Below are 14,720 nucleotides of genomic sequence, written 5' to 3' on the forward strand. Positions count from 1 at the left end.
ATCCTCCCTTTTCATTAAATAACTACATAAAGATGAATTCAGATTATATTCTCTAATACACAATAAAGAAAGACCCTGGGAAAAAGTAGGGAGTAGTTGAACTTACCTTCAGAAAATTTGTGGTCTTCCTCTCATGTGAACCCTCTTCTATCTTCACATTGCCATCTCAAATACTAATTTCCTCACTTCTTGTTTCCATAGAGAACTTTCCAGTTTATGAAACATATCTGTGTGTTATTTCATTGAATAAAAGGCTGACACATTGCTGTAAATTAGTCTCAGGCTTCATCTTCACAAGGTACAGGTTACAGACATTATAAGGCATATTATTGAGTATTTTATGGAAGCAAGATAACTAAAATTTTAAAATATTTACTATTGTCCAGGTATAATCATAATTAGATTAGGTTACATATAATGCTTCATTTGCCTTTAGCTCCAAGGAGTTCTCCTTTACCTAATGGGAAAGATATCCTTTTCATCTATCATTCTCCTTTATAGATGGGAAAAATGAGTAAGAGAGAGACACTAAACCAGAGACTAGGGATGGAGCACAATCACTAATGTCAGAAACTGTATGCTTGATCTCTGGGCCACATCACCTACCTTGGTAAATTTTCAAGTATAGGCATTTGTGTGAGAGCAATTCACTTGTGCAAAGAATGAGCAAGTTCTAAAGTGCATAATATACATGACAGCTAAAACTAATTGTGTGGGTGACACTTGAGTTTGTAAGAGATTGCATAAGGCTAACTTATTGAAACCAAAAAACAATAAGAAACAGACAGCATGATGTCTTAAAGTCACTTCAATGGAAATTCACCAGCTAATAAAAACATGTAGTCATTAAGATCAATTCACTCAACACAGATTAGAAAACAGTAAAAGGGCACAAAATACAAATTCACTACCTGAGAAAATCAGTTTGTAAGGTTTTCTCTATTAAAGGAGGTAAATATTAACAATACCCATTTATAAGGAAAGAGCTTTCTTATTGTTATTGATATAGCTTCTTCTAACATGTTAAGATCCCTAATAATAGCCCAGAGAGGAATAAACTTTTCAAACACAGGCACAAGGAAACTCGCTCACTTGTTTATGGTCAGTGGACTCTTTTTCACATGGTCACTGTACATCATAACATTCCTCTTATGATACACCACTAATTCATTGTCCTCCCACATATTTTTCATGTAGAGATTCAGATTCATACATTCAATAAAGAACTTATGGGACATTAGGGTACAGGCACTACTCTAATTTTCAGTGGAAAGCTCAGAAAGGAATGAAAAGAGAGTACAAAAACAAAACTTTCAAGACTAAATATCTGTATTGTTCCATGATTTGTATCATCACTAGTCAATACTAAGTAATTGCAGTCATTTAAAAGAGAGTAACTAAAACTAAGAATTGCTACACAGATAGAAAAATGTGGGAAAGAAAGGTATCTTCCATCATCAGCAGTAACATTCTGTGGTCACTATTTCTCATTAATTTTTTCTGCATTAAGGTATGCTCAGTTACTCTCTTTTCTTTTAAACCTCTTGTGAGAAACTGAACACTAGAAGTTTCACCAGTGAATTATTTTTCCCTTTACTCTTCATTTACAGAGGTGAATTCTAGGTAACCTTAGGGAAATGGTTATTTATTCTTTAATTAACCATCTCTAAATGCAGACAACTAGCGGACTTCTTTTGTTTTTTTCTGGTATTAGGGCTGTCTGGTTCTTTAGCAAATATTCATTCTGATGGCATGAAATAAGTATAATACATCATTCTTGCTCTCTCATACTTAATATCAGAATATGACGAAGCAAAAGTGCCAAATAGCAAATCATAATGATGATTCCACAGTTACATTTCTCAGATGACTGTGAGAAACACCGATGGTTCAAATTCAAAGGCAGAAAGATAACTCTCGTTAGGTGTGAAGGACAAAATGGGCTTAGTGGAGAAGTGGAGCTTTGGCCTTTTTACTCAAAAGACTGAAAAGATTTAGACAGAGAGGAAAAGACAGATCTTTAAAGAAAAAGAATCTGAGGATGTTAAAGTAGAAGCACGGATGTTCGAGTGTGCACACAGTGAGAACGATGAGGATTCTATCTGTTGAAGCTCTGTTGGAGAGACTTCATGCCCTTCGATTCTTAAATGTAATAACTGTTATTATTACTAAGCTCTGAGCTCAAATTTAAGCCATGTATGCTTTGGCTTAGTAGATGCTCAGTAAAAATGATTAAAAATAAATGACTCTCTATACACAGACAGAATTTGAATCACACCCTGAATCAATCCCAGCATCACAAGTTTGAGCCAGTCGCACACACTCTAGATTCAGCTGCCTTAGAAAAGCTCCATCTATGACCTCGTGAGGCTTTGGGGGAACATCTAGATATGTCAGAACAATAAATAATCATAGATCTATAGTGCTACAAGTAATAAACTATCTTCTTGTAAGTTGATTTGGGAGAATAGTGACAAAACATGCAATTCTGAGAGGGGATAAAATTAGTTTAATCATGACAGCAAACACAGAACTTCATGTAGTTAAGTTAGTTATCACGAGGGCTCTGAAAAGATGTATTCCTCCCACCACCTGCCTCTGGGCTTAGTGTGACTTAGTGATTTCCTAGTTGTTCCAGCACAAGATTACCAGTCCTAAGATGCTTTGCATTTTTCAGAGGGAATGAGACTCAAATTCCTAGAGTGCAGTGTTCATTGAATTATTTTTATTTTCAGTTAATTAACATTCAATTCAGTTTCTTAAAATGACTGAGGGTCTGGGACCATGTAGCAGTGTTCTTAAAGACTACTTCCAAAGCTTTATTGTTCTTAGAATTAGCTGGATTCATTTCATGAAGCAGTAGAGTTTGTTTAAGGTGAAAGATAAAAATGAAGGTATATTGCTTAACTTTATATTTTAAAAACAATTTATTCTGTAGTAAAATGTAACTTTGTAATTTATTTGTACCATAAATATATATAACATATAAAATATATGTGAATATTTTCTGAAAATCAAGAAGTAGCCTTAATGATTTCATCAAGTTGCATTTAATTTATACTAAAAGAACACTCAAGCTCAAAACAAGGCTTAGCCCAAATTCCATAGATTGGGGAAATTCCCTAAGTTTAGTCAGATTTAAATATCACTCGCATATACAATATAGCCAGTATGGCTTCACTGAACTAAAAATTATAGGCTGATAAAAAAGAGATGTGGCAATTATTAAAAAATGCAATGATATTTCTAATTCTTTTTAAAATTATTAACAAAATATAAAAGTAAACAATCTAAATAAAAGTTTTGATTAAGCAATTTTATTTACTAGCAGTTAAGTGTGGTTAAAATTAACTAGAGTTCATAGAAAGGAAAGTAATACATTACTAAAAGAAAATGATCAATTTTGAATAAATTCAATTGGAGAGCTATTAGAGGACATGAGACATGTGACAAAAAGATTAGAGTAGATGGCAGAAAGGAAAATTGGAAAAATCCTAAACAGCATACGGCTAGAAAGTAAGACTTGAGAAGAAATAATTCCACGGGTATTTTGAGGTCAGTTTTACATTTAAAGAAATATAATGCTAGAATTACATGTTATTATTTAAAAAACTCAAAGATTTCTCTCCAAATATATTAACAGAGCATCATCTCATCAAGACACTGTGATTTTAGCAGTGTCTGAAGTTACTGGTTGTCAATATTTTCTCCTCATGTACAGTGATATCCAAATTAAATAGAAAAGTTTGGCATTATGGTTCGATACACAATGTTCCCCCAAAGACTAATGCACTCAGAGGTGGGGCCTTCAGAACTTGATTGGATCATGGGCCACTGTTCACAGCAGTGGATTAATCTGTAGCTGAATATGCTGCTAGAAGAGGCGATTCCTTGCAGGTGTGATCCAAAAGGGTGCGTCACCCTCCCTGTCTCTTGACATTGTCAGTGAATATTGCCACAATGAAGTGTATGTGTGTGTGTGTATATGTATATATATATATGTATTCAAAGGGAAGAGAAGAAGCTATACATTAACAGGTGAATTTAAAATAAATGGATTAATACTGGCATTCTAGGCCAGAAGCCTGACTGGAGGAGTCCAACAGATCTAGTCTATGCCACCTAGCACCTTGAGAGAGAATGATAGAAAGAGAGATATTTTAATTTTCAGCGTGAAAAACGCAGAGGATCTATGAGTAGAGCCCTAAATCCTGTCCTCAGGAAGTTTCCATTGGCTCCTGGGAAATCCACATTCCAAGCTGGTTCCCCGGTAGGCTTCGTAGTTCCCAGCCGGTAGGCAGCCGTGGTTCCTATCATGAGGTGACTGAACTGAACTGCTCACTGTTTCTGGAATTTTGAATATGTCTTAGTCTTCTCTCAGTGTCTTCAGGCTTGAAGTGGGATGAGAGAGATTAGGTAAATTCAGGGCTAAGAACTTTGAATTACCAGTTTTTAGACCGATGCTTCTTAAATGATTAATGTGCCCATGGGCAGCGTGGGGAAACCTGACACAGACTTAAGACAGCAAAGGAGACAGGTGAGGAGCAGCGCCAAGGCAGCCTCGAAGTCCCTGCTGTAGGTGCCCCGGAAGAGCTATGCAGAGAGCATCACTGGAGGCCCGTGACTTCATTCTTTCAAAGTTGAACACAGCAATGGAATTAACAGCTACAAATACAGACTCCCGACATCTTTGAGTTTTGAAGCCTTTGAATGTAGAATATTTAGCAAGTACTTTAAAACACTTTTATCACTGTTTGCTGCTGGAGTTTCTTTTATACTGATTTGATTTGTCAGGTCTAAGACTAATAAATGGAGAACAAAGCAGGAAAAAGTTTAATTCTGTGTCTTTTTCTCAAAATGAAATAAAGGCTACAGTAAACATGTCGGGTTTTCTCACTACATGAGGCTGGATAAACTGTCATCTTTTCTCTTCTGCATGGAAAATGTATGTCCTAAGATAGAAAACAGAAACTAGAGAAATAGAGAAATATGTCATAAAATAGGAAGTAGAAAATCCTTTTCATATATTAAATATCTGCCTAGTAACAGTGTAAAAGATATAATTTAGTTACTGACTCTAAAATTTTGACATTTTTATTCAAATAAAAATTTTGAGTGTGAACACTAAATGTACTTTCTGTCAAAGTGCATGGTCATGTAAAAAATAAACTATGTTCATGAACATTTCAAAAATAAAGAAGAAAGCATGTTTGAATAATCCATCCCAGAATCCAATGCTATACCCAAGAATAATACCTAAATTTCTTAGCAATGCAGACTATTTATAAGAAGGTTAAAACATTTTCAAGCTTTTAATTCATCTTTAAGTTTATATATGACAGTATATGTGATACGTAAAAACAAGTTGCACACAAAATACAAATGTTATAACAATTCATGAGTCACTCGTCATCCCAGTTGTACTCTTCCTCCCTCAGGTTCTACCAGCTTACCAGCAGGAATTGTATAAAATAAGCTTGTTATAATTTTAATTTACATGCAATTAACTAAAATATTAATTTGGGCACAATTGACATCTTTATGTTTTGTTTTGGTTACTAATAAACCTCTAATATATATGATAGTAGTTGATATACTGATACAGTTTCACTTATTTAGATATTAACTATCAGTGCAATATTATATTGTTCTTGATATTAATTCCAAGAAACTAAAATTGGCATTATTATTGGTTGATGTCTTTATACTTGTATTTTACTTATTTTTTATTTTAAAGAGAGTAGTAAATGAGAAACAAAGAAATAGAACAGCAGCAGCATACCAGTATCACAAACATAAACAAATCAAAGCAAGAACATTCAAAGTGATACAGAGTCTCAAGACAGAATAATATGAATCAGCAGTGGTCATTACATTACATATCAACTACATTGCTCAGATTACCTGATGTAAGAATGAAAGATTGCCCAAACCATTGAAGAGAATAAGAAAATAATTCTTTGATAAAACAATAGGGATAATACAGAGTTTCAATAGACAAGATGGTAGGAGTTTACCATTGTAATTCCATTGCATATTGTTACCTTCAAATCAGTTTCTCAGCTGATCAGACACAAGCATGCACAATCAAGCAGAACATAAAAAATTGTAATCATTAACTGTTCATTTCAATACACCATCAAACATCAGCAATACAATTATCACAGGTATTCTTTTATATATTTATATTTTGCCTTCCTTCTTTCTTTTTTCTTCTTTCCCTCATCCTAGTCATTCCTTCCTTTGAGCAATTTCTTTCCCTTTCCTACCATCTATTGTACATTTTGAGTTTTACCTAGTCTTTCAGGTTTCTACACCAAGGAGACAATATGATGTTTACCCATCTGGGTCCAATTTATTTCACTTATGAGTATGGTCTCTAGGTTCATTTTTTTTTTTTTTTTTCTTTTTTGGGCTTCTTGAGATAGAATTTTGCCATGCAGTTCAGGCTGGCTTTGAGCTCACTTTGTAGCCCAGGCTGGTCTCAAACTCGAAACGATCCTCCTGCCTCAGCCTCTTGAGTGCTGGGATGACAGGCATGCGCCACCATGCCCGACTTCTAGTTGCATCCATTTACCTACAAAAGCCTTGAGATTATCTTTTTTAATAGCTGAGTAATACTCCATTGCATAAAAATGCCACATCTTTTTTATCCATTCCTCTGTGGGTGGGCATCTGGGTTGTTTCCAAGATTTAGCTATAACAAATTGTGCTGCTATAAACATGGGTGCACATACATCGCTGTGGTATAATGTCTTTAATTCTTCTGGGAAAATACCCAGAAGGGGAATAGCTCAGTTAAATGGGACTTCCAATCCTAGTTTTGTGAGGAATCTCCAAATTGATTTCCACAGTGACCCATGTCTTTCACCATGCACTAAATTAAACTCAAAATGGATCAAAAATCTAAATATTAAAACAGAAACAGTAAATTTATTGAAAGAGAAAGTAGGTAAAAATCTTGACCACATTGGGGTAGGCAGAGAGTTCATGAACAAAAACCAAACTGCATGGGAAATACTTCAAAGAATCAACAACTGGGATCTCATCTTATTGAAAAGTTTTTGCACATCTAAAGAAATCACCAACAAACTAAAAAAAAAAGCCCACGAATTGGGAAAAAATTTAATCAACTGCCTCTTGGACAAAGGATTTTATCTAGGACATATAAAGAATTAAAAAAAATCAGGTCCTCCAAATTCAAAGACCCAATCCAAAAATGGGCATCTGAGATGAATACACACTTCTCTAATGAAGAGACAATAATGGCAAAGGAATACATGAAAAAATGTTCAACATCATGGGTCATTTGAGAAATGCAAATTAAAACAACTCTGAGATTCCATCTCACCCCAGAAAGAATGGCTATCATCAAGAAATCAACTAATAACAAGTGCTGGAGAAGCTGTGGGGAGAAAGTAACCCTACTCCACTACTGGTGGGAGTGTAGATTGGTATACTTGTATTTTAGATCAAATTGATAATGAATTATCAAAAATGAGATAATTGTCACCCAGAATTGTGACTTGCAAGCTAAAAGTTCACGCTTTTCCAATTTCATTAATGCTTCTAAGCAACAGGAGGCTCTTGCATTTAAGATGAAGATTTTATTACTCATAGCAAGAGCTAGACTGGACTTTAACTGTAGGTCCTAGGAATGCTACTTCCACAAGGTGTTGTGAAAGAGAGGCAGACAGCACCTACTCATGTAGTAGATTGACCTTTGGGAACTCTTATTTCTTAGCATGGATATTAAGCACTTCTATTCTGTTTTGAAAGAGGAACTCCCTTTCAAGGCTATAAACAACCCTGCTCTTTGCTGTGGAGGTAATTGTTAACGTGGTATTTTCCAAGGATATGCTATATACTATACTGATATCCCTGAAGTGATATTTTTCAGAACAAACTGTGTTAGTATTTCCCAGGACATTCAGAAATGTGAATTTATACAAAATTTTCTAATAAAAATTGCATAACCATAATATATTAAAACTGCTAGTTTCATGCATGAAAAACATATTGATTTTTTCCTGTGAATAAATTGCTTTATATGTTTGAAGTTTTTGTCTCTTGATTATTTCTAGATGTCTAGCACCTATTGTATTGCTTGATATACTGATACACAATAGATATATCAAAAAAAATCAATCAAATGTTTACATGAATTAAAGAAGTTATTCAGTTGTAAAGTTTATAAAGTTCTGGAAAACATATGTGTGACTGAATTTCTGTGAATTAAAATAAGAAATTAGTAGTCGGGGAAGCAGAGATCATTATAAGGATTAAGGAAAGTTTTTTCCTGACCCAAATTTCTATACAAGCTTTAAAATGTGTATTCCTTTTTTAAAAGGAAAATATTTTGGATGATAGTTGGCTGCTACTTATCAAATAAAATACCTCAACATCTTTTCCAGTTGCAGACTATTCAGGAGAAAATTCTTGACCATAAAGTAAAAGTTAAAGAATAAATTTACACTCATATGATTTTTTTTTTTTACTAGGAATCAAACTCAGGACCTTGTGCTTGCCAGGCAAGTGCTTGTGCCTCTGAGCTTTATCCCCAGCCCCTACACTCATATGTTTAAGTTTAAATCAAATCCCTATGTTTAAATAATTCCTTTTGAATTATCTGTAATTTGGAACTTTGAGGAGGGGAGTTTTTCAGGAGGCCTAAGATGCAGGGGTTCATTCACTTTAAAATAAATGTCTGCATGCACATACACACTCAAAACATAATGAAAGATATGTAACTAAGATGCCCAAAGCAGCTATGAGGAACCAGAACATATAATTTATGACATCATAATCTTATAGCTAGTAATTACTGATAGGGTGATCTTTCTTAAAGAAAACATTTTCATTTCATTCTCTTATACAAACATTTAGAAAATTTTTACAATCAGCACAATTTTAGAAGTCCAGCACAGGTGATAAGTGATCTAACCTCTGATGCCATTTTGATACTCTGTAATGTAATTTTATTGAATTGCTTTCCATTCAGTGAATGTGAGTCACTCTGTCTTGCTCATTTTTCCTGCTCTTTCTTTTCCCGTATGCTCTCTCTTGTTTATATCTATGGCTAAGGTTCCATACCTTTAAACCTTCTATTCCCCAAAAGCATGTTACATATTAAATCCTCTAGATAATCTTTCTTGAATCGTCATCAAAATAGGAAGAGCTGCAGTACCAACCTGTGTGTTTTTCTATCACAGAACTTGGACAATCATCAGTACTGATCTGTTTGCCATATCCTTTCTGTAGTATTAATCACTTCTTGCATCTTTAGCATTTTCTCCAGTGCTCAGAATACCAGAAGTGGCTAATATTTATGGAAGAACTAAATAATAATTTCATGAATGTGTGATAAAGAAGAAATGTACTGTTAACATTTACAATCTTTTGGGTGTCTATTTATTATAACTCCTCCTCTTCAAAAAGTTTTACTTGAATTCTGTCCAGAAATATGGACTTTAAAAGCATTTAGTTAATATTTATTAGACCTTTTCCAAAGGGAAAATTCTATGAAGGTTGCAAATTTATTAGATTTTTTAGATCTTTTCCAAAGGCAAACTTCTATGAAGGTGGCAAATTGGATAAGAGATATTAAAGAGATAAGAGATATTAAAGAGATAAGAGATAAGGAAGATTGGCCTGTACAGATTTAACATGAGGAGATGGTACAAAGTAAAGGGAGGGCTGAGAAATACGCTGGACACTTCACTCACAATATCGTATAAAACATTTGTCTGACACAGTGAGGATGAGCACTAGATTGATTTTTACGGAGGGCTGTTAAAAAGAAAATTTAAAAATTGACCTAGAATATAGATATTTGATTTAAATTTAAACATATGATTGTAAATTTATTCTATAATTTTACTTTATGGTCAAGAATTCTCTCCTGAATATTGGCCTACTGGAAAAGGTCTTTTGTTATTTTTTGCAGAGATTATAGCCAATATATCTTCCAAAATATTTTACTTTTTAAAACAGGAACACAAATTTTAAAGTTTGTATAGAAATTTGGGTGAGGAAGAACCTTCTCTAATCATTTTCGTTACCTCTGTTCCCTTGCATACTAGTTCCTCAATCTAATCACGGAAATTAACTACACCCATTTGTTCAGTGCTTGATAAACTTTATAACATCTACCCCTGTTTTCAATCATACTTTATTAATTTATAGACTACTTGGCTTTATGGAATGATAATAATAAAGAGGTTCATATCCAACTTAAATGAATAGAACACTGACAAACATTACGCTGTTCAACAATTTAGTATCTCAGCCTCAACCAAGGAAGGGAAGAGAAGGAAAAAGGCAGGGAGAGGAAAAAGAGGGAGAGAAGAGACTAAATATTTTCTTCTAAGCAAAATCAATTCTTACATCATGATGATGATTAAAGTAACTTTCTTCATGGATATAATTGTAAGATCACAATGCCCTATTCTATTATAAATATTTTCTCAAATTTTCTAGGCATAGGTTCCTGTAAATTAAATTTAACTTTGCTATTATAATGTCAGAATTAATTATCATAATATTTTCTCTATGAATCTCTTCATAACACAAGATCCTTTTTATTATATTAACTTTAATAAATTTGTGTCCACTGAACACTCTATATACATGCAAAAGATAAATGTTTCACCTTTGCAATGTTTAACACTGGGTGAAGAAGCATGTAGTACTGGTTAAAAATCATAAATGATGACTATTTATTATTGAACTCCAAGCATTTAAAAAATCATAATCCGAATAGCAAAACTGAATGATAGATATAAGTGACAGCATCTTGTAGCTGACAAAAGTGAGAAACAAGTTAGTTAAGTAATTTAGGTTAGACAGATACTTCCAAATGCTGTTTTGCATCTAAATTCTGCATTTTTTTGCTAAATACTATCACCTCTTGAAAAGAGTTTTATGCTTAAGGGTGTAACAAACTTACAAGTGTGTCAAATCAAACCTACTAAAATATCAAAGCAAAAATATTAAATAATATTGTACTGAAATTAACTAAACACATAAGAGATTTTCAGTTCAGCCCATGCAGGCTTAATAGCTGTAGATATTGCTTTCTGTGAGTGATTCACTAGACACCTGCAGGGAGTATGGAATGAAACAGTAGTTTTTAGATGACAAACAGCACAGGACAGAAATATGTGTAAAAAAATATATACACATGGAGTAAGACTTAATGTTTCCTAACTTAACGCCTAGAGAAATTTTCTCAGGTTATAGCACAAGGAAAATAGCTTGAGATAAATTATAGCAGTGGAAAAAGACTGTTCAGTTTTAGAACTCTTGAATTCATAGTTGAGTAGACACTGAATACCAAGTTGCAGCAACTATTTTCTAGGTTTTAAAAACTAAAGTGCTTTACTGGAAATGATAAATATAGAGAGAACTTCCAAGATCTCCGGAAAAGACATTTTCAGTTTTGTTGATTTATTTGTTCATTTTGCTGTTGAGTAGGACTCGAAGCTTCACAAGGCTGCCAAAATATTTCTGCAGCACAAAAGAGTTAGAAATACTTCATCTTCTGTCAGCCAGAGAGGAAAGAACTCATAATAGATGGAATTTGTATGGAATCCACAAAATTATTAGAAGGACTAAGTTGATACAAAGACTGGCTGTTCTGGATCTACACTATAAAATTCAATAAGACAAGGCAGGATAAAACTAAGCTGTAAATATCTTACCTACTTTATTAAACAAAATCTAATACTCTTTAAAGGAATATAACACAACAGTACAAATAATATAAAATTCAGTGTCTATAATCCAATAAATATTACCAAGCATGCAATAGAACAACTTCTGGTTCATAAGTAGGAGAAAAATGAATCCAGGGAAATAGACTCAAAATGATCAAATTAGCAGAAAATGATCTTAAAAATATTCTGTCTTATATATGTGCTCAAAGATACAGAAGACAGATGAACACAATAAGTCAAATATATAAAAAGCTTCAAGTGGAATTCTAGAAATAAAAAGCAAACTTTCTAGAAAAATTCCACTTTGTTTCAGTGAAAACATATTGTACATGAAAAGCATCATGAAGAAAAGATCAACAAATGATAGTTTAGCAATGATAAGATAACAGGAAAAAAGGTGATATAAAAAAATGGAAAAGGATCAAACAATGGAGAGAGGGAAGAAGAAAGAGAAGGGGGCGAACAAAATTAAGATGTTCTGTACATGTAACAGCTCACCAGGAGGAAAATAATCATCATGTACCTCACACATGCAATAATAAATAAGAAAAATTGAAGAGTAAAAAGTGAAATGAAGCACTGAGTGAAAAATGCAACAGAAAGAAACAGTCTTCCCTTGAGCTTTGGAACAATACAAATCTCCTGACATGCAAGTGTAACTGGATTTCCAGTGAACAAGGCGGGAAAGGAAAAGACTTAAAGTTTATGCCTCACATTTTGTAAATGTTTTAAAACTTGAGACTGATAAATCTCAGAAGCTTAAAAAACAAAAAACAACTCATTTTAACCAAAGCATTATTTTTTAAAAAGTTGAGCAAAATTAACACAAAATTTGTGAAAATCAGTTATAGAGAAAACCTTACATGAGGAAAAAAGACATAGTATATACAAAATAACAAACTTAAAGTGGCAGAAAATTATTGAAACTGTAATTAGAAATCACACCTGTCCTAAGTCAGTTGACTTAGGTGACAAAAAACTTCAAACTAACTGCAAACCATAAATTCAAAACTTAATGAAAATTGTTATTAGAAATTAAAGTGAAATAATTTTCCCAGCCAAAAAAAGCAGATATTTTTAATCAACATACATGCATACATGTTCGTTAAAGGTGGTTTTGCTGGCAGAAGGAGTCAAACACCGACATTTTTATCTATGAACAAGAATAAACACACCAAGATTGTTGAAGTATTGTATCAGTTTTAGTCTCTTTAAAAGATGATTATAAATTTCAGTTCTGTATGTAAGGAGCTTGGAAGGATCTTCTGTTCTGAGAACAAACAAAAAACTGAACAAAACGAACAACTCTTATTAGGTCCATAAGGGCTTTGAGACCAGTGGAAAACTAGTGCTCTCCCTGGTCTGGAGACATGCAGGTGAATACTGAGAGTCACAGCAGAACACACACTCGCAAGTGAAAACCTCTCCTACACAACATGAGACTCTTTCTCAAGAGGTTCACTAACCTAATAACAACCCTCTGTATGCAATAGCAAGGGAGGGGGAAGCCTAAACTGAAAACGGCGAATCGCGTGAAGTTAGAGTGGACAAGAGAGAAAGAAAGCGCTTCCAGGGGGAGCCCAGCAATCGAGGGGCACCTGAGCTTTTAGGACTTTTATCCCCAGGAGTTTCCCCAGGTTGTGACAATAAAAGACAAAGAAAAAAATATAGCAGAAAGAAAAATCCCTATTCATTCTTATAACCTATCTTGGCAACACTTTCAAAAATGAATTATGTGTACATGTCTGCTTTTGAACTCTGTATCCTGTTCCTTTGTCCTTATAACTAGGCTACTCTGTCTTGATTCCAGTAGCTTTGTGTCAGGCTGTGACATGTTCTCTCATCCTATGATTGAGCTGTCGACTTAGTGGACCTGTGCCTCTGGACTGCAAACTTCACGAGTGCCTCTCAGCTTGTTCTGCCTCTTCTTTAGGTGGCCCAGAATGACTCTAGTGGGGTGGTGTTAGGTATTACCTTTTCCCAGGTCAGGAGACTAATAAAGCCTTGCAGGTAGGCTCTGGGCAGTTTCTCTTGAGAGGACTTTCTTTAAGAACAGACTGTCCTATTCAACAGAATTCATTTTCCCTCCTTTTTGCTAGGAAAAAAAATGATGTAGAAGCATTAAGGTAGTCATAGAAAAAAATTATTTTAACTCATATTTTATACTATGTAAAATTGAAACGACGTATTATAGATGAAATCTATGAACTAAAGCAAAACAATTTTTAAAGAAAATATTGTGTCCTTGGTTTGGCAAGCAGTTTTTCATCAGCACACAAACAGAACAAATCATAAAAGAATATGGATGAGTTGGATTTTGTCAAACTTGAAAATATTTGATCCTAATTAAATACTTTTAAGGAAACAGGAGAATAACCCTAAGTGTTGCACAGAAAATATCTGACAAAATGCTGCACACTGTAGTATAATGTAACTACATTATAAAAACATAACCAACTCAATTAAAAAGGAGAAAACATTTTAATAGCCCCTCCACCAATGAAAATGCATAAATGGCTAGTAAGCACAATTAAACTTGTACATTATTAGGCATTAGGGAAAAACAGAATAGAAACATAAGTCACCACAGGTCCATGTGGATGGTTAAACTTTTAAAGATTGACATGACCCAGATATCTATAGTAGCTGCATATAACTTTCAGGCACCTCTAGTGGGAATATTTCCTCCCTTTGGGGAACATTACAGGCTATGGTTGACAAAAAGAAATGTTACATAAGTGTACAGATGCAAAGTGTCAATTTGTGAAGGTATACTTTAGTTCTACCTGGAAAAGCCATGTCTAGAATTGAGCTTATAACTACTATATAATATTTTTCAGAATACGTTTACATCAACTAGTAAATCTTGGTCAAAATACACTAATTTTTATTTCTTCTCTAATAAAAGTTTAAAGTTTGGAATAGTTCTACTGCCACCTTGTTATATAAAATTTTATGTGGAATTACATATGCTAAAGGAGCAACCTGAGAAATGTGTCATTC

This window comes from Chinchilla lanigera, unplaced genomic scaffold (assembly GCF_000276665.1).
Source record: "Chinchilla lanigera isolate Chin_1 unplaced genomic scaffold, ChiLan1.0 scaffold00151, whole genome shotgun sequence".
NCBI lineage: Eukaryota > Metazoa > Chordata > Mammalia > Rodentia > Chinchillidae > Chinchilla > Chinchilla lanigera.